Below are 25772 nucleotides of genomic sequence, written 5' to 3'. Positions count from 1 at the left end.
GTTTTTTTTCATTGGCCCGTTCCGTGACGTGTTTATTTCCAAAACACTACATTCTGTACATAATTGTTGTGTATGCACGTGCAGCTTATGCATCAAGGGTTCAGTTGTTTTTGTGCAGATAGAAAAGAAACACGGCACAGTAAAGAACTTATTTCTTTTATTTCACTTTCTGTCTGTGCTGGTTGATTGTGTCATCATTTGCGTAAGTGCGTGTACCCGTGGTTTGTTAGAATGCGCCGTGCGGCCCGGGTCCTCCGTCTTCAGCATTCGGGGTTTTCTGTCGGGGTTACCTCACCCTTAGCTCATGGCCCGTACGTCCTACCCTGAGAGCACAGGGGGGAGGATCCCACCCGGAGCCAGTTTGGTCCGCGGCCGCAAGCGGCTGATCTCCATATTTGAAGACCGTTCTCGTATCCGCCACCCGGGGACGCGCTGGGTTGGGGGTGGTCGCCCCACTGAAAATCCCACACTGGGTTAAGAAAGATCAGCCTGCATTGATGAGGCCAAGGACAAACAGAGATGACTACCACACAATGTCCAGAGAGCAGCAAGTCAACCTCATCAGGCTGCGTACTGGCCACAACAGGCTCAATGCTCACATGAACCGAAAGTTCAAGCTGGCGCCATCACCAACCTGTGCCTGCGGTCAAGAGGACCAAACAGCGGAACACATCTTACAGCGATGTCCCTTACTAGATGAGGAACGAAAAGAAGTGTGGCCGTCACCAACTCCCTTGCAGACCAAACTATACGGCAGTCGACAGGAATTGGAGAAAACGACAACATTTATCACCAGTGCTGGACTGATTGTGTAACCTCTGCGAACGCCAAGAAGAAGAAGAAGAAGAAGATTTCACTTTCTGTCCAGACTTTTTTTTATGCATGCACACCTTAGGAATCAAGAGTTCAGTCAATCGAAAATACCTGAACATTTGCATTCAGATGGAAAAGAAAAAGGGCACGGCGAGATACTGCCACTGTTCGCTTTTCACAAAACAGGACAAGGATCTTTGATGTGGTTAAAACGCTTTTGCTCAAGTGTTATGACAAATAAAAAAAAGTTATCAAAATACCACACATTTGCAAACATTACACCCAAATACATAGAACATAATGTCTGTCTCTGCCTCCTTCCATTTCTTTTCGTTTGGTATTCAAAACCAGCAGTCAACAATCTTCTTCAACCGTCAGTCTCTCTCTCTCTCTCTCTCTCTCTCTCTCTCTCTCTCTCTCTCTCTCTCTCTCTCTCTCTCTCTCTCTCTCTCTCTCTCTCTCTCTCTCTCTCTCGCTACCCTCTCTTTATTCCTCAGTACACCTTGCTGCCTCATCCTTTGCTTTGGTACTCAAAGACAGCAATAAAACCTTTGGTGGACTAAAGAAGACATCAGCCATCAGACTACAGGTATATCCCCTGACAACCCATTCATAGGGTCAAGGGCCGTTCAAGGGCGGTTCAAGGGCGGAACTGGGTCTGTTCTCTCCGATTTGAGCTGGCTCTGAATTATTGCTCTTTTGGATGTCGTCAGTCAAAGGAAAAAGTCAGTGTATAAAATTCGATATCTACTATTTTATGGCCAGTAGTTTATGCGTCTCTCTCTCTCTCTCTCTCTCTCTCTCTCTCTCTCTCTCTCTCTCTCTCTCTCTCTCTCTCTCTCTCTCTCTCTCTCTCTCTCTCTCTCTCTCTCTCTCCACTCTCTTTCTCTCTCTATTTCTCTCTCTCTCTCTCTCTCTCTCTCTCTCTCTCTCTCTCTCTCTCTCTCTCTCTCTCTGTCATCCTTTTCTCCCTTCTCCTTCCCGCCGCAACCTTTCGTGTAGCATTGAAACGTTCCATCAGACCACAGGTATATTCTCTGACACCCCACCCATAGGGTCAAGGACGGTTCAAGGACGGAACTTCGTCTGAACTTTCGCATTGAACAAACTCACTCTGACTTACTGCCGTTTTCTCTGGCGTCAATCAAAGAGAAAAGGCAGGTACATAAAATCCAATACCTAATTGAAGAAGCTAATTTTATCGCCGCCAGAGTCGATCTTTTCTCTCTCTCTCTGTTTCCCTTCCCTTCACGCTCCTCCTCCCCCCCCCCCCCCCCCTCTCTCTCTCTCTCTCTCTCTCTCTCTCTCTCTCTCTCTCTCTCTCTCTCTCTCTCTCTCTCTCTCTCTCTCTCTCTCTCTCACCTCTTGCTTTCGCGGGCAGTGAGCAGGTGCGAATCTCTTGTTGTTTTTACCCGGTCACAGGTGAGGAACCTGTCAAAGCCAAACAGGTTCAGCGTAGTACATGTAGTAGATACAAGTTTTAAGTCAGATTACATCTATAGTGTATTTTCTAAGCAGTGAACAATGAAACTTTGGAGTTTCGTCCAAGCGATTGATTGTAAACGGGAACATGTGTGGTAGCTTTCACGGAGAGAAACAGGTTTGGACATTCACTGTAGGATGGGGAAAAGTTATAGGTATAGCTCATTTTCAAAGCAGTGAACAGTGGAAGTTTAGATTTTAGTCTGACCTATGATTTTTTTTTTTTTTTGTAACAAGCGCGTGGGGAAATGTTCACGACGAAGAGGTATGGTGTGATTCCAAAGCAGTGGACAATGATTTTTTTGCCGCAGACAAAAGTTTTACCAGCCTTTTAATGGAAATTAAATGATTGTGCTAGTTGTGGTTTACCAGACACTCCCCGGACTTATATTAAGCCTAGCGCAGAACCGCGCGAGGTGACATGCGACTCATTTCGTGGTGGAGGGTCACATATCTATAAACACCTGAATACATAATTATTATCTGTATGTAACGTCATAACATGCGTAAATGAGGTTCTGTCTTGGCAGAAACCTAACATTTCTTGGGTCGAAAAAGATTATGTTTAGCATCTAAGTTCCGAGCCAAATAAAAAAAATTGGTACGGAAACTTAATACCAGACTTCTTGATGATGCATTTTTCCTTCATTAGAATAAAATACCTTTTGTTTCTGTCAGAGCAATAGAAGCACTGTCTGCAGCTTGGAAAACGCATTATGCAGATCAGAACTACTACCAACACAACACTTCCATTAGCACAGAGAGCTTGTAGTACTCCTCTTCTTCAATTCTTAATTCAAACAAAAATTAAACAAAAATTCAAATCTCAAATTAGAAGTAGCCTTTCGCCAGATTTGAAATCTTTAGTGCTTCCTCAACCCAGCGGCAACACTCCACTAGAATTTGCAAACAGATTCGAGCCAACATGCTCACTACTCAAGGGAATAACACAGCCAGTAGTTTGAACGCAGATAAAGACATTCACTTTCCACAGCGAAGGAAACGCACTATAGAAGTAGTAGATTTGGATTCAGGTAACGCGCGGCCAGAATAGTTGTTTCACCGAGACTGGGTGCACGTGTCAGAAGAACACTGTTGATTAGCCCGGATAGTCTGGAGAGGGTCAAAGTTGACCCTAACCTTTGTAAAATGTGAAAAGTGCTGCTAATTGAAACGAGGGAAGTGATCCTACCTTTGTTGTTCTCGGTTGATGTGTGTTTGCGGGGGGGGAGGGGAGGTCTTGTGTGTGTTGGTGGGAGTGTGTGGGGCGGGGGCGTTGTGGGTGTGTGGGTTGCTGGGTGGGTGGGTGTCTGTGTGTATGTGTTTACCAGAACCGGTACCAACCGAACCAAACCCGTTTCGGGACGGACAGACTTTGAACTTTTTCCAGTGTTGGAAGATTCAGAGACAAGTAAACAGGAGGGGGGGGGAGAGGGGGGAGGCAAAAGAAAACAAGTCGCGTAAGGCGAAAATACAATATTTAGTCAAGTAGCTGTCGAACTCACAGAATGAAACGCAATGCCATTTTACTCGTAGCATCGTCAGGCCACCGCTCATGGCAAAGGCAGTGAAATTGACAAGAAGAGCGGGGTAGTAGTTGCGCTAAGAAGGATAGCACGCTTTTCTGTACCTCTCTTTGTTTTAACTTTCTGAGCGTGTTTTTAATCCAAACATATCATATCTATATGTTTTTGGAATCAGGAACCGACAAGGAATAAGATGAAAGGGTTTTTAAATTGATTTCGACAATTTAATTTTGATAATAATTTTTATATATTTAATTTTCAGAGCTTGTTTTTAATCCGAATATAACATATTTATATGTTTTTGGAATCAGCAAATGATGGAGAATAAGATAAACGTAAATTTGGATCGTTTTATAAATTTTTATTTTTTTTTACAATTTTCAGATTTTTAATGACCAAAGTCATTAATTAATTTTTAAGCCACCAAGCTGAAATGCAATACCGAACCCCGGGCTTCGTCGAAGATTACTTGACCAAAATTTCAACCAATTTGGTTGAAAAATGAGGGCGTGACAGTGCCGCCTCAACTTTCACGAAAAGCCGGATATGACGTCATCAAAGACATTTATCAAAAAAATGAAAAAAACGTTCGGGGATTTCATACCCAGGAACTCTCATGTCAAATTTCATAAAGATCGGTCCAGTCGTTTTGTCTGAATCGCTCTACACACACACACAGACACACACACAGACACACGCACATACACCACGACCCTCGTTTCGATTCCCCCTCGATGTTAAAATATTTAGTCAAAACTTGACTAAATATAAAAAGGGGGGAGTAGTTAAACAACACTAAACAAAAATTTAATCAAAAAGTTCTTCCAACCTTCGGGCCCTGTTTCTGTGGAATGGCTCGTAGCAAAGTCCTGTTTTTGTTTGATTGCTTGCTTTTGTTGATTTTTCTCTTCACCATGACATATCTCTTCTCTTCGCCACTTCTCTAACCTCATCCATTCCAAGTTCTTTCGATTGACATTTGAGCACTGATCCCCACTGGTCCGGTATGAAAAGAGTTCTCACTGTTGACCGCAGCGAGTAGTGCTTTCTTGCCCTCTCAATCAAAGAGACTGACTATACATGTATGGCTGGGGTGGAGCCACAGAGATATAGAATCTCTCTGTGGGTGGAGCATAGCCCCAGATGAAAACTCTTCAGTCTTTCTCATGGACCATATTGTTTAGGACGGTTGGGAAGAAGAAAAGAATGGTGCGATGAGTAGGGAGAAGTAGAAGGGGGGATGGATACTCTTTCTGTCTTTCTTTCCCTGTTTGAGTGTGGAAGAGGGGCATATGTCATTTGAGTAAACAAGTGGATAGTGCGAGATTTAGGAGCAATAGAAATTTAAGAGTAACCTATTAAAACCAAAAAGAGACATCCACTTGCTTTAAATGAGTTGGTTTGGTTGTTTGTTTGTGTGTCTGTCTGTCTGTCTGTACGCCCCTACATATTGATCATATGCCTTTTTTTTGTTTTATTAATTTCACGATTACCATTCTCACCTCTTTCGCTAGTTATTATTTTAGTGGAAAAACAATAAATGATCAGACTTGGGTTTTTCTCACAAAAATGAAATTCTTGTCATTTGATCAATTTGTTTTAAAACCAGCTTTTCTTTCTGTAAGTCTGTACCACCTTCGTTTTATTTTCTCTGTGTCTTCTTTTCGCAGCCGTGAGCGTGACCCCCAAAACGCAGACTTTCCGCCGAAAAATAAAGACACTCTTCGCCAATAAAATAAGTAACACAATAAAAACCAATTCGGAACTGACGTTAATGAAGCGCAATTTGCATCGCACGTGCACGCGCACTTGACAGTAAGGAGTCTTAATAACACACTGTGACTCTCCGCAGACCTTTTTTTTGTTTTTTGTTTTTTTGTTTTTTTTGTTAGCCCGTGAGTGATGTGCAGCTGCTGCTTCTAATGATACACTTCCACTCTTTTCCTGAGACTGCAGTAGCTCGCTGTAGCGATTTTCTCTGCGATTAAAACTCGTACTTAACATATACTACCCGAACGTGTCTGTCTGCGTGAAGAAAACGCTTTATACAACGTACTAGAGGTTTTCAAAATGTGGTCTTGTTGCTGCTTTCAAATAAATGATCCAGCAGCAATATCTGATGAATTTCAAAATACAGTTCTTTTCGAGTAAACCTACTACTCAGACAAAACAAAGTCGTGGAATATATTTGTCAACGAAAAGGATCGTGTTTTATATAATTAAAAATGTCACAGCGCCTGAAAACGTGTGATTTTGAAATTCTCTTTTCAAAGAAGTAGCATACTGTCAATAGAAATACAGTAATTCATACAACAACAACAACAACAACAACTACAAAAGAAACATTTTTTACATTTCAAAAATGTCTGCATAGCCTGGGTGGGTCCTTCATGTTGCCTCCAACTTTAACAGATCTTCTAACTTTGTTTCCAAAGATCAGTATTGTGAATTTTAAATATCGCATTTCTCAAACCAGATGCGACAGACTTGTTAAACGTTTCAAACCCACATATAAATAGTGATTTATAAGTAGGAGGAGAATGATGTCTTTCTCTCCCACACCTGGCTTGCTGATTACTTTGGTAGATCTGTGACAGGTTATGTTTCTTTTCTTCTTTTCACACTGGAAAGCCAAAAACGTTGAATTTAGTGCAGAGAGAAATAGAGAATACTACATGGCTTGCTGTGTCGTACCAGATTTACACGAGTTTTTTTTGTAAATATTGAACTGCGAGCGAAAGCGAGCTGTTCACTATTTGAAAAAGCAACGAGTGTAAATCTGGTACGACACAGCAAGCCATGTAGTATTCTGTTTATCCTACATATACTGTACTTACGTGTATTTTACTGAAAATGTCCTGCAGTCGAGGCAGCTAAATTGAAGACGCTTGTTTTGGAACCTCGATCTCTTCTAAAGCCTCGTGCAATCTATTACGTCAAAGCAAAGAAACGTCACTCTGAAAGTGTGGGGTGACGTGTTAGTTCTAAAAATGTATCGAGGGTAATTAGCGAGCGCAATTGTTTTTTCTATAATGACGTTTGTCTCGGTGACTTTGGCATCATAAGCAGTGGAAAAACAGGTCCCTGCCAGACTTGCTTGACATGACCTCATTTACATGATATACACACGTGTGATTTGAACGATTATTATCTCACGGGTGTCTCTCTCACGTATGTAGGATAAATGCGTTTTTCGGATGAAATTACTTCCTGTGTGGGAATGAAATGGGATGTAACGGCTTCGTGTGAAACAGAAACGTGGATGTTTTTATCTCTTTTTTTTTTTCTTTTTTTTTAATCAGATTCTCTGCACTTCAGTAAAGAGACTATCGAGGGGGGTGGGGTGGATGTGTGGGCGGTGGCGGGAGGCAGAAAGAGTAATACTTTATCTGTCTGTCTGTCTGTCTGGCTGGCTGGCTGGCTGTCCGCCGTCTGGCTGGCTGGCTGACTGGCTGGCTGGCTGACTGGCTGGCTGGCTTTCTGTCTCCCTACCTCTGTGTCTGTCCGTCTGTCTGTCTGTCTGTCTGTAAGGTCTGTCGGTCTGTCTTTGTCTCTGCCTGTGTGTGTCTATGGAAAGCCGTTTGGCTCATAACCATTACACGCGTAATAAAACATAAATACACGTGTAATAAATAATTGATACACGTGTAATAAATGATTAATGCACGTGTAATAATCATTTTTACGCGTGTAATAAATAATTCATACACGTGTAAGAAATGATTAAATACGCGTGTAATAAATATTTCATGCGCGTGTAAGAAATGATTAAATACGCGTGTAATAAATATTTCATGCGCGTGTAAGAAATGATTAAATACACGTGCAGGAAATAGTTTATACGCGTGTAAGAAATGATTAAATACACGTGTAGGAAATTATTTAAATACACGTGTATTTAATCATTACATACACCCGTAATAAACTTAAAACTTGAATCGGAAAATATACGACATGCAAAGCAACAACTCTCGTCTATTCTACTTCCGGTTCGCGCGCACAACAACCGACTTCATCTGATAAAACAAGTAACTTACCTTTCCAATGCTGTGCGAGCCTGGGCAAAGGCGTTAAATTGTTCTCGCAAACCTTCTGAGGTGACATTGACGTTTGCCGCTTCCGCCATATTGAGCTGTAAGCGTGCAAAGCGAGGCGATGAAGACGCATAGAGTGTTTTTCATGTGGATTCCCAGTCCGAGTTTTTAAGTCGCTTAACCACGTGACTCCTGCATTTTTAACGCTTGTATGAAATATTTATTACACGCGTATTTATTCATTTCTTACGCGTGTATGAAAAATGTATTACACGTGTATTTAATCATGTCTTACACGTGTACGAAATGATTAAATACACGTGGAATAAAATTGTCATACACGTGTACGAAAAGATTAAATACACGCGTAATAAATATTTCATGCGCGTGTAAGAAATATTTAATACACGCGTAAGAAATATTTCATGCGCGTGTAAGAAATAATTAATACACGCGTAATAATCATTTCATGCGCGTGTAAAAAATATTTAAATACACGTGTAATAAATAATTACACGTGTATTTAAATATTTCTTACACGCGCATGAAATGTTAATTACGCGTGTATTTAATCATTTCTTACACGAGTATGAAATATTTATTACACGTGTATTTAATCATTATGCTATTCCATAGCATGAGAAAAAAGATAAATTACACGTGCAATAAGAAATAAATACACGTGTATTAGTCATTTATTACGCGTGTATTTATGTTTTATTACACGCGTAATGGTTATGAGCCAAACGGCTTTCCATAGACACACACACAGGCAGAGACAAAGACAGACCGACAGACCTTACAGACAGACAGACAGACAGACGGACAGACACAGAGGTAGGGAGACAGAAAGCCAGCCAGCTGTGTCTGTGCGCGCGCGAGGCGAGACTATACATTGTATGTGCATGTGCCTTGCTCTCCGTCGGTCTGTATTAATATTGGTGCGTGCCGCATGTGTTGGTTGGTGTGTTTTTTCCTCCAGTAATTACTCCTAACCACAGAAAACAGCTGGCTTGAAGAGTGTTCTTAGCTATTCAGTCGCTTCTCCAACAATTATAGTAACTACACTGAACAGGTGTGCGCCTGGAGACAGATCTAGTTCAAGACTCTTGAACGAATGACACTGTCTGTTAATGAAAGTTGCAGCAACGGGGAAGTGGTTTTCCGGCACTGTTACGGGTATCCAGTCTGCCTGAAACCCTCTGTGTCTGTCTCGTCCCCAGGAGTCCCGAATCCACTTTAGACTAATTGGTTCCTATCGTTAAAGGTACCCTCTGTGGTGGTGTAGTGTAGTGTGTAGGTGGAACTCTCACACACGCATACAACACGTACTAACCACAGCGAGTGTGTTTCAGGAAACTGTCAGGGTTCTTTTCTTTGGAGGTATGGTACGTTGTTTACATGAATAAATGGTGCAGCCATATTGTCTGTCTCCATACCAGAATCTAGTAGAACTACATTATCATTGGCTAACAACTATCAGGTACATAAACCAGTTTCAGACTAAGGACACTACACCCTCTTCCACCGTATTCGTAGGTATTTGTATTGTGTAAGTGTATTGTATTCTGTATGTCTGCGTAACTGCATATATGCATGTGGTCACTAGTGTTTGGCATGTGTGCTTCATTACTAGTAAAACTGTGTACTAAATCACACTCTGTTCAAAACGGTTTTCCAAATACTGGGTTTAAAAGTGGAACGCTTCAGTTAAAGGCACAGTAAGCCTCCCGTAAACCATCACAGATACTGTCAGGCTTTTTACACACAGTACAAACACCCTTTCATTTAAACACTCACCGCTTGAGAACATCTTAGGTGCCCTCCGTAAAGAGCGAGCAATTTTCAAATAATTTATTTTTGCGTGGTTTATCCGGCTTACCCCTGAGCCATCGTGAACTCGTGTGATCCAGTTTCCTTTTTTTCACAATGTAGTCGTCAGTTTGTGATTTCCAATGCGACTCGCTGTAAGCTTATCTGCAATGGCACGTTATTACCTCTGAATCTAAACGCAACAGACAGCTGCAATTCACACGAACTCTAGCGATGGCGTTTGACTGTTAAGAGGAACTGACGATAGGGATTACCGTCGTCTGCTACGAGAACCACGACCTTGCGTGACCCTGCTTCCGGGCTTTTCTTTTTTCAAACTTTCAAAACTTCGAATCGTACTGATCTTGTCTTGATGAAAAAAAGAATTCTTGTATGATTTAAGAATGTTTGTGTAACAAGCTGTCAATTTATTATTTAGATTTTAAAAGTTAGGTCTAGCGCCAAAACGCACCGTCCGATTTTGTTATCAGACAATCCGCAAAATTAATTCTTTAAAAATTGCTCGCTCTTTACGTAGGGCACCTAGGATGTTCAAATGCGGTGAGTGTGTAAATGAAAGGGTGTTTGTACTGTGTGTAAAAGCCTGACAGTATCTGTGATGGTTTACGGGAGGCGTACTGTGCCTTTAAGAGTGTACGAAGTTTGTCACGCGGAAAGTTTGGAATCGTGCACATTATTTTATCCGTGCACATAGCGTGTTCAGAACGATGTTCGGCGTTCCCCTAACCTAACCTCTCTATCGTCTCGAAAATCTCTCAGCCCAGATTCGCTCGGCTTCGTGGCGAGTGGGCGAATACTGAATTTCATGAAGATAAGTTTTGTGTGATATTTGTTGGTCTGTTCACTCAGGGACCTATATTAGATAGGTCTATGGTTCACTTAAACGTTACTGTAACGTAATTTTGTTAATAACAACGTTCCAACAACTTACCTTTCTTGTTTTTTTTTATTCAGCCCAGATCAAATTAAAACTGTCAATCCCATTAGCAGCAGCGACGCAAAAAGTTCTACCGATGTGAAAGTAGAGACTCAAAAGGTTTCGGTCTGCTTCCACCGCATAACGCAAATGAAGATAATAATGTTGCTAAAAGCAGAAGCCCCAGTCACAAGGGGATAATGTCTCGGTCGACGACCGCCACCATCATCATAGATAGCCAATGGACGATTTTTCGAGATTTCTTCTTCCTCGTTCCTGGGCTAAACCACCCAGTGTTTTTACGTGTGTGGTCGTTTTTATATTTAGTCAAGTTTTGACTAAATATTTTAACATCGAGGGGGAATCGAAACGAGGGTCGTGGTGTATGTGCGTGCGTGTGTGTGTGCGTGTGTGTGTGTGTGTGTGTGTGTCTGTGTGTGTGTGTAGAGCGATTCAGACTAAACTACTTGACCGATCTTTATGAAATTTGACATGAGAGTTCCTGGGTATGAAATCCCCATACGTTTTTTTCATTTTTTTGATAAATGTCTTTGATGACGTCATATCCGGCTTTTCGTGAAAGTTGAGGCGGCACTGTCACGCCCTCATTTTTCAACCAAATTGGTTGAAATTTTGGTCAAGTAATCTTCGACGAAGCCCGGACTTCGGTATTGCATTTCAGTTTGGTGGCTTAAAAATTAATTAATGACTTTGGTCATTAAAAATCTGAAAATTGTAAAAAAAAAAAAAAATTTATAAAACGATCCAAATTTACGTTTATCGTATTCTCCATCATTTGCTGATTCCAAAAACATATAAATATGTTATATTCGGATTAAAAACAAGCTCTGAAAATTAAATATATAAAAATTATTATCAAAATTAAATTGACCAAATCAATTTAAAAACACTTTCATCTTATTCCTTGTCGGTTCCTGATTCCAAAAACATATAGATATGATATGTTTGGATTAAAAACACGCTCAGAAAGTTAAAACAAAGAGAGGTACAGAAAAGCGTGCTATCCTTCTTAGCGCAACTACTACCCCGCTCTTCTTGTCAATTTCACTGCCTTTGCCATGAGCGGTGGACTGACGATGCTACGAGTATACGGTCTTGCTGAAAAATGGCATTGCGTTCAGTTTCATTCTGTGAGTTCGACAGCTACTTGACTAAATATTGTATTTTCGCCTTACGCGACTTGTTTTTATGTACCCTGCCGTTTAGGCAGCCATATACCGCTTTCGGGGGATAATCCGCAATGCGCGTCTGCACACACACGCACGCACGTACACATACACATACACAAACACATACACACACACACACACACACACACACACATACACACACATACACACACATATACGCACACACACACACACACACACACACACACACACACACACACACACACACACACACACACACACACACTCTGGGTCTGTTTTAAGATTTCTCCCTGGTCTGTCCCCAAATAAACATTTGCTCATCTTCAATTTCTTGGCACGATACAAAACTTTTGAAACATCTAAAAGAAAACATAGACGACCTTCCTTGAAGATGTTTATCAGGTGTAAATGTGTGTTCCTTCAAGTGCGACTCCATCGTAGACTTTCTTGTTTTCCTTGCGCATGCGTGTGTGTCTGTGTCTGTGTCTGTGTCTGTGTGTCTCTGTGTGTCTGTGAATGTCTGTGCGTGTGTGTGTGTGTGTGTGTGTGTGTGTGTGTGTGTGTCTCTGTGTGTCTGTGAATGTCTGTGTGTGTGTGTGTGTGTGTGTGTGTGTGTGTGTGTGTATGTTTGCGTGCGTGCATGCGTGTGTGTGTGTGTGTGTTTTTTTGCTTCCTTCCTTCCTTTCTTCTTTCCTCCCGTCTGTCTTTCTTTTTTACATTTAGTCAAGTTTTGACTAAATGTTTTAACATAGAGGGGGAATCAAGACGAGGGTCGTGGTGTATGTGTGTGTGTCTGTGTGTCTGTGCGTGTGTGTGTGTAGAGCGATTCAGAGTAAACTACTGGACCGATCTTTATGAAATTTTACATGAGAGTTCCTGGGTATGATATCCCCAGACGTTTTTTTCATTTTTTTGATAAATGTCTTTGATGACGTCATATCCGGCTTTTTCTAAAAGTTGAGGCGGCACTGTCACACCCTCATTTTTCAATAGAATTGATTGAAATTTTGGCCAAGCAGTCTTCGACAAAGGCCGGACTTTGGTATTGCATTTCAGCTTGGAGGCTTAAAAATTAATTAATAACTTTGGTCATTAAAAATCTGAAAATTGTAATTAAAATTATTTTTGTATAAAACGATCCACAATTACGTGTATCTTAATCTTCATCATTTTCTGATTCCAAAAACATATAAATATGTTATATTCGGAATAAACACAAGCTCTGAAAATTAAAAATATAAAAATCATGATTAAATTAAATTTCTGAAATCGATTTAAAAACAATTTCATCTTATTCCTTGTCGGTTCCTGATTCCAAAAACATATAGATATGATATGTTTGGATTAAAAACACGCTCAGAAAGTTAAAACGAAGAGAGGTACAGAAAAGCGTGCTATGCAGCACAGCGCAACTACTACCCCGCTCTTCTTGTCAATTTTACTGCCTTTGCCACGTGCGGTGGACTGACGATGCTACGAGTATACGGTCTTGCTGAAAAAATGCACTGCGTTCAGTTTCATTCTGTGAGTTCGACAGCTTGACTAAATGTTGTCATTTCGCCTTACGCGACTTGTTTTCTTTTGTCTTTTGTCCTTTCTTCCTCCGTGTTTGTCTTTACATTTAGTCAAGTTTTGACTAAATGTTTTAACATAGAGGGGGGAATCAAGACGAGGGTCGTGGTGTATGTGTGTGTGTGTGTGTGTGTGTGTGTGTGTGTGTGTGTGTGTGTGTGTGTGTGTGTGTGTGTGTGTGTGTGTGTGTGTGTGTGTATGTCTGTGTGTGTGTGTGTGTGTGTGTAGAGCGATTCAGAGTAAACTACTGGACCGATCTTTATGAAATCTTTCATGAGCGTTCCTGGGTAAGATATCCCCAGACGTATTTTTCATTTTTTCGATAAATGTCTTTGATGACGTCATATCCGGCTTTTTGTAAAAGTTGAGGCGGCACTGTCACACCCTCATTTTTCAATCAAATTTATTGAAATTTTGGCCAAGCAATCTTCGACAAATGCCGGACTTTGGTATTACATTTCAGCTTTGACTAAATTAATGACTTTGGTCATTAAAAATCTGAAAATTGTAATTAATTTTTTTTATATAAAACGATCCACAATTACGTTTATCGTATTCTTCATCACTTTCTGATTCCAAAAACATATGAATATGTTATATTCGGATTAAAAACAAGCTCTGAAAATTAAAAATATAAAAATTATGATTAAAATTAAATTTCCGACCGGCCCCCGTGGCGCAGTGGTTAGCGCATCGGGCTGCGGGCCGGGAGGTCGTGGGTTCTAATCCCATCAGGGTCATGTGGGTTTTTCAGGCTACGGTCGGCTCCTACCCAGAGTGGAAGTGCTATGGTTCCTATGGGAAGGCTGGAATCACACAGCCGAGTGTCATTCACTTAACGAATGCGACTTTGAGGGTGCTCAGGTTAACCTGACCAACACCGCAGGTGCGGCAGTTCTCGGGCCTGGTTGACACCAGGATATATTATGACAGTAAGCGTAGAGTGCTGCCCTGTCACGTAGTCTCAAACCAAATTGGAAATCCATAGCATCATCATTATAATCATCCTCATCTCATTAATCATCCAAAATTATAAAATGTCCTTGCTCTTGTGGCCCTTCATGCCCGGAGCTCTCATGGTGACCTTGGTCTCAGTGTTCCTGTTCCATCCTTCCCTGAATAGTACTTCTGCTGTCAGTCTTCAACGTGTGACGTTCTGGGGGGTCGCTCACTTAGTCTGGCTCCGCGACTTAGCAGTCAATGTCGTCAGTAGGGGGCATAGTAGGTAGTGGGCTGAGTCCGTTAGCTCGGGACAGACCCACTACTGAACACCGTCGAAGTGACTCAGCAGAAGTGCAGTGTCAACTTCCGAGGGTAGCCTACCGCAACGACCCGACATCCCTCCCTGGAGCGTCTGTAAAAATCGACAGGTCTGGCAGCGGAACGAAATTCAGATGTGGATGGAGCAGCGAATGCAGGGACGGGGCGGCGTGAGAGAACACCGGAACAAGGAACAGGTGTAAGGAGAGAAAAAAAAAAGAAAAAAAATAAATTTCCGAAATCGATTTCAAAACAATTTTATCTTATTCTTTGTCCGTTTCTGATTCCAAAAACATATAGATATGATATGTTTGGATTAAAAACACGTTCAGAGAGTTAAAAAGAATAGAGATATAGAAAAGCGTTAATTGTTAATTTCACTGCCTTTGCCACGAGCGGAGGACAGACGATGCTACGACTGAGTGTACGGTCTTGCGGACAAAATGCAATGCGTTCAGTTTCATTCTGTGAGTTCGACTGAGCTTGACTAAATGTTGTATTTTCGCCTTACGCGACTTGTTTATGTTTATGAGGGACGGGGTCGATTGGTTGGTTGTTTGGTTGTTTGGTTGAGATAGGTGGATTGGTTGCTTGCTTGCTTTCTTCTAGCTTGCTTGCTTGCTTGCTTGCTTGCTTGCTTGCTTGGTCACTAGCTCAATCGATCGGCTTATTGCTTTTCTTCTTGCTGTTCTTCTTTTTTGTCATATTCATCCTAAACTGTCTCCTGCATCAACATTGCACAGACACAAGCTTGCATGTGTTTATAATCAATGTTATCTAGCCGTGGCGCCAGGCTTCTTTTCTAAATGTTTGAACAATGTGAAACACCAGCTGCTACACGACTTTCCGCACATAAAAGATCTCTTTTTATGTGTTTTTTCTGAATGTTTACCTTCTACAGATTCCAGTGGCTGCCTGTTATGTCAGTTATGGAGGGTAGACTGGAGGGCTAGACTTTTGAAAGATGGGTGGGGAAGTGAGGGAGATTGGGTTTATATTATGTAGACACTTGCCTATACGCGAACGTAAGCGCCCGTTTAGATATACACAATATATATATATATAACAAACACAAACGTACAGACATGCATGAACACACACATACACATACACACACACACATACATACACTCACGCACATACACACACACACACACACACACACACACACACACACACACACACACACACACACACACACACACACGCAGTGAATCATAATCAGAAGTATATGACTTGCACTAGGAGTACTCATTAGCCTGAGGCCTCTGCGTCTTCATGGCTGTTGACTGATCTGGTGCACCTGTAATTATATGATGGCAATTAATGGCGATTGGTGAGACGACGCTGAAGAGGTTTTCCAAGCTTCCAATCAGGGTTTCCATAAAAACACAGTCTCTGGTTGTGAAAGTTTATGAGAAATGGGTACGCTGCATTAGTCTGTCTTGGGCGCACACATAAACGTAATTGTTTTACGGGAATGCCAATAACAATACGGAACCATGTAAAATCTGTTATTGTATGTAGCTTGTATTGTGAGTATATATTGGCCGTGAGACTGCAAACATGAGGAGTTCTGAATTCACAGCATGCAAGAAAATGTTCAGTACTCCTTGGAAAAAATATTTTCGCATTGCATGTAGTATGCTTATACTATAGCAAAGTAAAAGTGATAGAGTTTATACTAAATTGTTCTGACCAAAGAGATGATGACGAATGTACCTCCTGGTGTACATTTTGTGGAATACACATAGTACAGAATAAAATGACTACGCCGACTCTCAGTCGATCAGTAAAAAGGTTTTTGAATTAGTTCTGGCTGGAAGAAACACGATACTTTTTTCTCTCAAGCAATGGATTGTACTTAGCCCTAACATGCGTTACTGCTATCCTATTTTTATTCTCTTTGAGAAACAGTTAAACTGACAATACATATAACTAACAGAAAAGGATGGTTCCTTCAAAAGACGTATTTCATTGTTCATTCAGCCTGTGGATATTTTCCTATTAGGTTTTGCACCAAAGTTCTGAAATGTGATACCAGTAAAAATTCAGTGATGAAGCCGTAACCCAAATTCGTACGATTTTTAATTAGCTGCACGTGCAACGCCGTGAATCATACGAAGGCGGGAGAAGAATGTCAAGCGGGCTTGGCCTAATGAAACCTCATTATTATGATTAATCTATAATACTGTGCAGGTGCGTTTAAAGTGATCATACCCCGTCCACGAGGATTGCCAATGTCTAGCTGATCAATTTGATTAGTAATTCTAGTGAGGGTGGGTTAGGAGAAACGATAGGGTCATTAAAAAGAATTATGTTCAACACAATGCAGGTGTATTTACTGAACTCAGTCCTGCTTTATTCTTTTCTCGTTGTCAAAACACTTTGCAAATGTTGTTTGTCGTTGTGAAATTGTAACATTAGGCGAGTAAATTGTTAGTGGCTGCCTGTTAGTGTATGACTGTGTGTGTCAATCTGTTTGCTTGCCCGTTCGCACATGTTTTGTTAAGAAATCAAGCAAAGAATGACGTTTTCAAACCTTCTTGTGACAGAAACAAATGGAAGTCAGATATGAATGGACACTTTATCTTATCTTAAGCATAAAAACGCTTTTCAAATCTTCATTTGTGGGCCATACGTACATTCCATTTTATCCTAACATGATGCACTTGCAATTTGAAGTCAGCTTTGACGAAAAAATAAAAGAGTTAATGTTGATTTCAAGGTATGGTTATTCACCCAAAAAATGCTCAGAGTATGAAACAACTAATGGTGATTTACAAGACATGGTTGTTTGTATTCAATCGAAAGATGCTCAAAACTTGTAACAACTTATGGTGATTTGCAAGATATGGTTGTTTGTATTCAACCTTAGGGTACTCAGAATATGCAACAATTACCAAAGGTGTTTAACAAGGTATGATTGTTTGTCTTCACCTATAGGATGCTCATAACATGTAACAACCAATGGTGATTTACAAGATATGGTTGCTTGTATTCACCAAAAGGATGCTCACATGTAAAAAAAAAATTTAAAAAAAACACACACAATTGGGATTTACAAGACATGGTTGTTCTTATTCACCTGTAGGATGCTCATAACATGTGACAACCAATGGTGATTTACAAGATATGGTTGCTTGTATTCACCTAAAGGATGCTCACAACATGTAAAAACCAATTGGGATTTACAAGACATGGTTGTTTTTATTCACCCGTAGGATGCTCAAAACATGTGACAACCCAAGGGGCTTAGCAAGATATGGTTGTAAATCCAAAAACAAAGAGACTGCCAACGTTCCAAAATTCTGAATCAAAAAACAAGAAAGGTAGGTTGTTGGAACGTTTGTTATTGACAAAATTTATTTATGAAAGAAAAATCAGCCAAATAAGTTTTCGTTATTGTTTGTCTGTGCACTTAAAAGACCGTTGGGTCGATATATTTGTGAACGTATTGTTTTGTCACAAACAAACGTTCCAACAACCTACCTTTCTCGGTTTTTTATTAAGATATGGTTGTGTTTCTTCACCATAGGATGCTTAAAACTATTTTAGTTTGTGTACACATCGCGTCTGCGATGGGTTTCTTGGATGTAATGGTATTTTACGTCTTTGGGTGAAATTGCTCTCATCACTTCTCTTTTGAAGTTATTGTTTTTGTGTGGGCTTTTTTTTTAGATCTTTTTTGTTTGTTTGCGTGATGTGTTCTCCGTGTTTTCTCTTATCAAAAGGAGGCAAGTTATATTTTGTATTTTGTTTTTGCATAACATCGTGCAGAAAAACGTTGAGGCACCCTGTCATTTTTACGGTCTTTATGATCATGCTCGTGCTCTTACTTTTTGCAAGTCCACCTTACCTTTCCTATTTTGCTTTATTCTGCTTCAAGGAGTTTGTGTTTGTGTGTGTGTGGTGTATATGTTATGTATGTGTGTCAGTGTGTGTGTGTGTGTGTGTGGTGTATTATTGTGTGTGTGTGCGTGCGTGCGTGCGTGCGTGCGTGCGTGAGTGCATGCGTGCGTGTGTGTGTGTGTGTGCGTGTGTGTGTGTGTGTGTGTGTGTGTGTGTGTGTGTGTGCGTGTGTGTGTGTTTGTGTGTGTGTGTGTGTGTGTGCGTGTGTGTGAGTGTGTGTACATGGGCGTGTATGAAAACATATTTTTAAATCGAAACTTTAGAGGATTGTGAGCAGTTGTCAGATTGAAACTGCTTACACAAACTGTTAACGTCTATCATGTAACAATAACTCGACTACATTCTTTGTGTGTTTTAGCTGGTGATAAAAGTGCTTTTAAATGTATTACCGGATCTGTCTATAAAACAAGTCGCGTAAGGCGAAAATACAACATTTAGTCAAGCTGTCGAACTCACAGAATGAAACTGAACGCACTGCAATTTTTCAGCAAGACCGTATACTCGTAGCATCGTCAGTCCACCGCTTGTAGCAAAGGCAGTGAAATTGACAAGAAGAGCGGGGTAGTAGTTGCGCTGAGAAGGATAGCACGCTTTTCTGTACCTCTCTTCGTTTTAACTTTCTGAGCGTGTTTTTAATCCAAACATATCATATCTATATGTTTTTGGAATCAGGAACCGACAAGGAATAAGATGAAAGTGTTTTTAAATTGATTTCGAAAATTTAATTTTGATCATAATTTTTATATTTTTAAATTTCAGAGCTTGTTTTTAATCCAAATATAACATATTTATATGTTTTTGGAATCAGGAAATGATGAAGAATAAGATGAACGTAAATTTGGATCGTTTTATAAAAAAATAGTTTTAATTACAATTTTCAGATTTTTCATGACCAAAGTCATCAATTAATTTTTAAGCCACCAAGCTGAAATGCAATACCGAAGTCCGGCCTTCGTCGAAGATGGCTTGGCCAAAAATTTCAATCGATTTGATTGAAAAATGAGGGTGTGACAGTGCCGCTTCAACTTTTAGAAAAAGCCGGATATGACGTCATGAAAGACATTTATCAAAAAAATGAAAAAAACGTCCGGGGATATCATTCCCAGGAACTCTCATGTAAATTTCATAAAGATCGGTCCAGTAGTTTAGTCTGAATCGCTCTACACAAACACACGCACAGACAGACACACAGACACAGACACACAGAGACACACAGACACACAGACACAGACACACACACACACACACACACACACACACACATACATACACCACAACCCTCGTCTCGATTCCCCCTCTATGTTAAAGCATTAATCAAAACTTGACTAAATGTAAAAAAAAGATGACGCGTCTCTTTTTATGAGTTCAATGTTTAAAGGCTTGTTGCTCTGCACGCTCCAGATCGTCAAGTAAAGTTCATTAGATCTCGGCAACATCATCATTATCGTCAAAATTATCATTAACTCCATCATCAGCTTTAACGGCAGATTTGCCTGAAAGGGTTGGTGAGAATTTTGAATGTCTCATCGGCAAAATATTTGTAGTCAGGTCAATGACCTATGTTGAGATACGGTCAACTCTCCCCCCCCCCCCCCCCCCCCCCCCTAGTCCCCTAACCTCTCTACCCCTTCTACGCCCTCCCCAACAGACTCCTATCTTAACCCTTTCCATGTTCTGGCCCACCCACCTCAGTTTCACTGTCCGCCTCTACTCCCACACATACATACTCTACCCCTAATGTCTTCTTCTTCCTCCTCCCCTGGGCTTCAAAGGATTGTCAATATTTTTACAGGTCGGGGGTTGATGCCCGACGAATATCCTTTACATTATCCCATCTCTTATCTTACTTTACCTGTCCCACACCTTCCCAACCATCATTTCCTTATCCTCTACGCCCTGCCATGTCCCCCTCCAGCTCTTACCCCGCTACACACACATGCACAGACACACACACACACATACACACACACCCACACACACACACACACACACACATACAATACATACACCCATGCATACACACGCACACGCACACACACACGCACGCACACGCACGCACACACACACAACCACGCGCACACACACACACACACACACACCTCACACCTGCACCAACGACTTATCTATGTTAGGTTTACCGACTCTAGGATGACTAAATTATTTTCAACTCGGAACAGAGGAATGAGTACCTGTGCGTTGCGGTAAACAGACGGACAGAAAAGCCATCCGGGTACCTCAGTCCATTCCCGATGGTATACTTCAGATGGCAAGGAGGCGAAACTTATGGCATTTTTACACGCACTAATGGTTCTGTTTTTCTTGTTTCTGTTTTCCTGACTTGGGTCTGAAAGTAGTCCAGTGTGGTAAAAATGTTGACACGCGTCAATTCGACTTACGTCGACATTTATGTGTTTTGCAGATCATCATTAATCAGTGAATTGTCTCTTTCCGTGTGCTTTGAAACACCACCAGCTCTGTCTCTCTGTCTCTGGCTTTGTCTCTGTCTTTCTTTCGATCTCTGTCTCTCTCTGTCTCTCTGTCTCTGTCTGTCTGTCTCTCTCTCTCTCTCTCTCTCTCTCTCTCTCTCTCTCTGTCTCTCTCTCTCACTCTCTCTCTCTCTTTCTCTCTCTCTCTGTGGCTATGTCTCTCTCTCTCTCTCTCTCTCTCTTTCTCTCCCTCCTCCCCCCTCTCCCCCCACTTACCTCAAACGGAAGGTTTTGTTAGCTTTTCTGTACATTTCTCAGACCTAAAACAAAAATACAGCAATAAAAAATAGCCTACTTTCCCTTATCTTATCTCTGCCTGCCAATGAATTTGCAGTTTGCTTGCTTACATTATTATACCGGTGTAGTATTTTTGTTTTCGTATGCCTGTTTTTCTAGCAATGCTGCCACAAATCTCTCTTTTTTCCCCCGTGTTCGTCTTCGCCACTTTCTTACGCATTTACTCAAGAGATAAATTTCGACAAATGCTTACTGTCGTCACTGGTGAAGTCTTCTCCAGATAGAGATCTAAAGAAGAGGTCGTCGAAATGTCAGCAGTCGGTGCAAATAAATAATTATATGTTCTGTTCCTCTATCTCTCACTCTCTCTCTCTCTCTCTCTCTCTCTCTCTCTCTCTCTCTCTCTCTCTCTCTCTCTCTCTCTCTCTCTCTCTCTCTCTCTCTCTCTCTCTCTCTTTTTTTTTTTTACCTCAGTTGCATGCATGCAAGGCTGCTTCAACCCATCTTTTTTGCCTCTTTCGTCTTTTTTTTTTCCTTTTTTTTTGGGGGGGGGGGGGTGGTAAGCAAATCCTTCTTCATTGGTCTTTTTTTTCAGTGAAATTTTAATTTTGTTTTCTTTTACATTACAGGTTACATTTCCATTAAATTACTTTTTAATTCAACAACAATCTATCTAAGGACAATGGGGATAAACCTTTCGTAGCGCAAGTTCTTGTTGAAATACAATTTCCAATGGAATATGCGATTTAGTTTGCTATCAATAAAACATGGTTAATTAACGCTGATTCCTGACATTCTTCGATTCCGAATAATACATCTGTAATAGTCAATAAGAAAGCCCGACCTGTCAGACTGTTCAACATTTTTTCAATATAAGTCCAAAACTTTCTAATTCGGGGACACTCATAGAAAAAGTGTTCCATAACATCCAAAATATGTTACAGTTTTTTGTTTGACTTACTTTCATTTTATGTAATAAAATATTGGTGGGATATAGATTGTGACAAATTTTCCATTGCAACACACGCAGGCGCACTTCTTTTGTCACCTGTCGTGGCAACAACCACGTCTGTTCGACAAAAACAAAATCTTTTCCAAAAATCGATTGCATGAGATTTTTCAATGCTATAATTCCGTTTTTTCTTTAAATATAACTTAATTAACTTGGGTTTACCTTTAAACACATTCAATTCATCATCAATCATATCTACATTAACTATATGTGCTGGGTTGTCTACAATCCAATCTTTCCATTGTTTTGGGATTGCATTCATCACAGCGTTGTATTCAAAAAAGGTTATTGCAGGGTTTTGCTGCACAGTGATCTGTACATCTTCACATAACAGAAACTGATTTCTTTCACCATTCAACAAATCATTTATAACATTAAAACGTTTCTGGCGCCATTTTACAAAATCCAACACTTTACTGAATCAGTCTATTATTAAATAAAAGTTGATTACCAACATCATTTCTGTCAACTTCCTCTAAACCTACTTTATTCTTATTATCAAGATATATCAAAAATACATTTCCAAAAATCATTTTGAACTTTTTCAATTCCTTGTAATTCCTTTTGTATGCAGTTAATTTTTGCCAAATGATTAAAATCTGTTAATTGTTGAATGTGCCATTTTGGGATTGCACTCCAATTTTCTCGACCTGCTTCATGCAACCGTCCAATCCAATTTAAATAAAATACTTTCTGTATATCAAACATATTGATTATTTTCAATCCACCATGCTCATTTTCAGACTCCATCATTTTCCTTTTTATCTTTTCAAAAGCTTTTTTATTACTATATTGTTTTTGCCATACAAATTTGTATGGTTTCGTGTTTAGCTGTGTGAGAACTTGCTTTGGAAGACCAACAGACTGCATAATATACACAAATAGGGAAGTCATAAACGTATTAATAACTGTTATTTTTCCTTGTATACTGAGATCTCTTTTACTGCACTGTTTAATCATGGCATCAAGACTCTCCATTTTTGAATTTCCAGTTTTCCTCTCTCTCTCTCTTTCTCTCCTCTCTCTCTCTCTCTCTCTCTCTCTCTCTCTCTCTCTCTCTCTCTCTCTCTCTCTCTCTCCCCCTCTCTGTCTCTCTCTCTGTCTCTCTCTCTGTCTCTCTGTCTATCTGTCTTTGTCTCTCTCTCTTTGTCTCTCTTTGTCTCTCTGTCTCTGTATCTCTCCCTCTCTCTTTCTCTCTCTCTCTCTCTCTCTCTCTCTCTCTCTCTCTCTCCATCTCTCTCTATCTCTCTCTATCTATCTATCTCTCTCTCCATCGCTCTTTCTCTCTCTCTCTCTCTATCTCTCTCTCTCTCCATCTCTCCCTCTCTCCGTCTCTCTCTCTCTCTCTCTCTCTCTCTCTCTCTCTCTCTCTCTCTCTCTCTCTCTCTCTCTCGTTCATGTTTTTCTTGTGCTACTTTAGTGCTCATTGTTATATTTCTCAAACAAATCTGCCCAAGAAGATACACTGAATAACTGTTTGTTCAGTTGACTTTCTCAGCGAAAATACTTGCGCAAAACAAGAACTTCTCGTCTGGGTTTGCTGCATCTCTCACTATATTGCAATATTTCTTGCTGAAATTGTTTTCTCTGGCTGTGAACGATTCAATTAATTGTAAGCCTGTATAATCGCTTCCAATGAATCTCTCTCTCTCTCTCTCTCTCTCTCTCTCTCTCTCTCTCTCTCTCTCTCTCTCTCTCTCTCTCTCTCTCTCTTTCTCTCTCTGTTATTCTTTCGTGAAAGTGCACTCTGCCAGTAGATCAACTCATCTTTGTCATCTGTATTTTTCTTCAGGATAACAAAAGGTATTCATTCTAAGTTATTTTTATCAATTATGTTTATTCGTCTAAGTTGCCATCTTCCAGGCCATTCCAGAAGACAACAGCGTGTGTACTCGTCGGAATCAGCTGAGCGACAGTCTGCGTATTTGTTCCACCATTATTATAGTGCAAAACGTGTTAGAGGTCTGATTATTTTTCGCAAGTACTGGCGCAGTATCAAGAAGTGATGTATCTTCACACACTCCTACAATGAAACTGTCAAGATACTAACGGCTGACGGAGAAAATCGTGGCTATCAAGGAAACCTTCTTTTCTTTTCAGTCACAGACGGAGTTAATATGAGTGGTGAAATAAGTAGTGAGAAATATAACGTCAGCGAAGGGTATGCAGTATCACTGTTAGAACCGATGTGACACACATTTGATTGTTGAGTATTACAAACTTTTTATCAGGGATAAGAGGTGTGGTAAAAATAGAACAAAATCATTGCATGAAGATTTAAAACGTCACAAAACGAAGTAAAGGAAATCGCCAGTTCTGTTCAGTTCAGTCTCTCCATCAGAACGGGGTAGGGGTAGGAAAGGCATTAACAGACAGGAGGCGTCTGGGATACAGATATTACAAAAGAAAACGAAGGTTTCTTTTATTTTGTAAAAAAAACCAAAAAAACATTGTATCAGGGTATGCTATAATTATATTCACACACTTCTCCAATGAAACTGTCAAGATTCGTCAGTTAACTCCTCCACGAGGTGTTGGGTGGTAACTGGGGGGGGGGGGGTCAGTTAACCACTTTCTCGGTGTCCTGTCTCCAGAAGTTTTTTAATAGGGCAGTTCGGGGACAAAATGCTTACTTGTGCTCCAAATGTACTGCTGCTGCTTAAAAGGTGACTGCAAATGTTTTTAATTTCTGAAATAGTATAGCATTTGTCTGGGAGTGGTTTCCCTTGACTAGCAGCCATCTTGTTTTGGCGATTCTTGCTTGTGATGACAGGGGTCAGCTAAAACATATACTTTCAACCTCTACCACTGTTGGCCTTGTTTTGTAGTACATGTATGCGTTTAAACACAAACCTTCAGAACCGTTAGACAGCTCCTGATTGATCATTTCATAGTGTTGATTGGGTGCAAATATAAATAAATTTTGAAAGATATACCTTTAAAAAGAATACCCCCCCCCCCCCCCCCTCAAAAAAGTGCCAAGTCAGTTAAGTCAGTTAAGTTTTGAATAGAAAAGTTGTTCTTATAATATATGGGCTGTTTTATCTCTTCTTTTTTTTTTTTAGTGTCCACTTGTTTAACATCTGCTATCCAAGAAAATCTTACACAAACAGAAAAACTACGCTTTCAGTTTTATTTTGTTTTTATTTTGTTTCTTTATTGCACTTAGTGCTTCCAGTATAATTAACACACTGATGTAAAGAGCCTTTCCTATATTTAATGTATTTAGTCGTAATCGCAGTGGTAAATTGTTACCTCTCTCTTTTGACTTTGTCTTCATTACAGTAAAACAAACTCGTTGTGATGCCTGTTCGTTGAATTCCCCTGGTGTATTCTAAAGGATCGCTTCTTTATGATTATCATTGTATCAGAAAATATTGACACATGTATAACAACACGAATGCGTCATTACGGAAGACAGGCAATAGTTCTAGCACCTGAAACACCAAGGACATCTCCTTTATAAAACAATAAGGAAAAACTCCCGGGGTTTGCAGGGTTCAGGTGAAGGCATTAA

At 40.3% G+C, this 25772-nt stretch overlaps 1 protein-coding gene across 2 annotated transcripts in view; it reads left to right on the top strand.

Annotated features, from left to right (window-relative positions):
• Positions 1–25772, top strand: part of LOC138981265 (arrestin domain-containing protein 3-like) — a 78865-nt gene that overhangs the window by 24901 nt on the left and 28192 nt on the right. The gene's annotated exons all lie outside the window — the stretch shown is intronic.

This window comes from Littorina saxatilis, linkage group LG1 (assembly GCF_037325665.1).
Source record: "Littorina saxatilis isolate snail1 linkage group LG1, US_GU_Lsax_2.0, whole genome shotgun sequence".
NCBI lineage: Eukaryota > Metazoa > Mollusca > Gastropoda > Littorinimorpha > Littorinidae > Littorina > Littorina saxatilis.
Note: the sequence above shows the minus strand (reverse complement) of the source record. Positions and strands in the feature narration are given on the sequence as shown.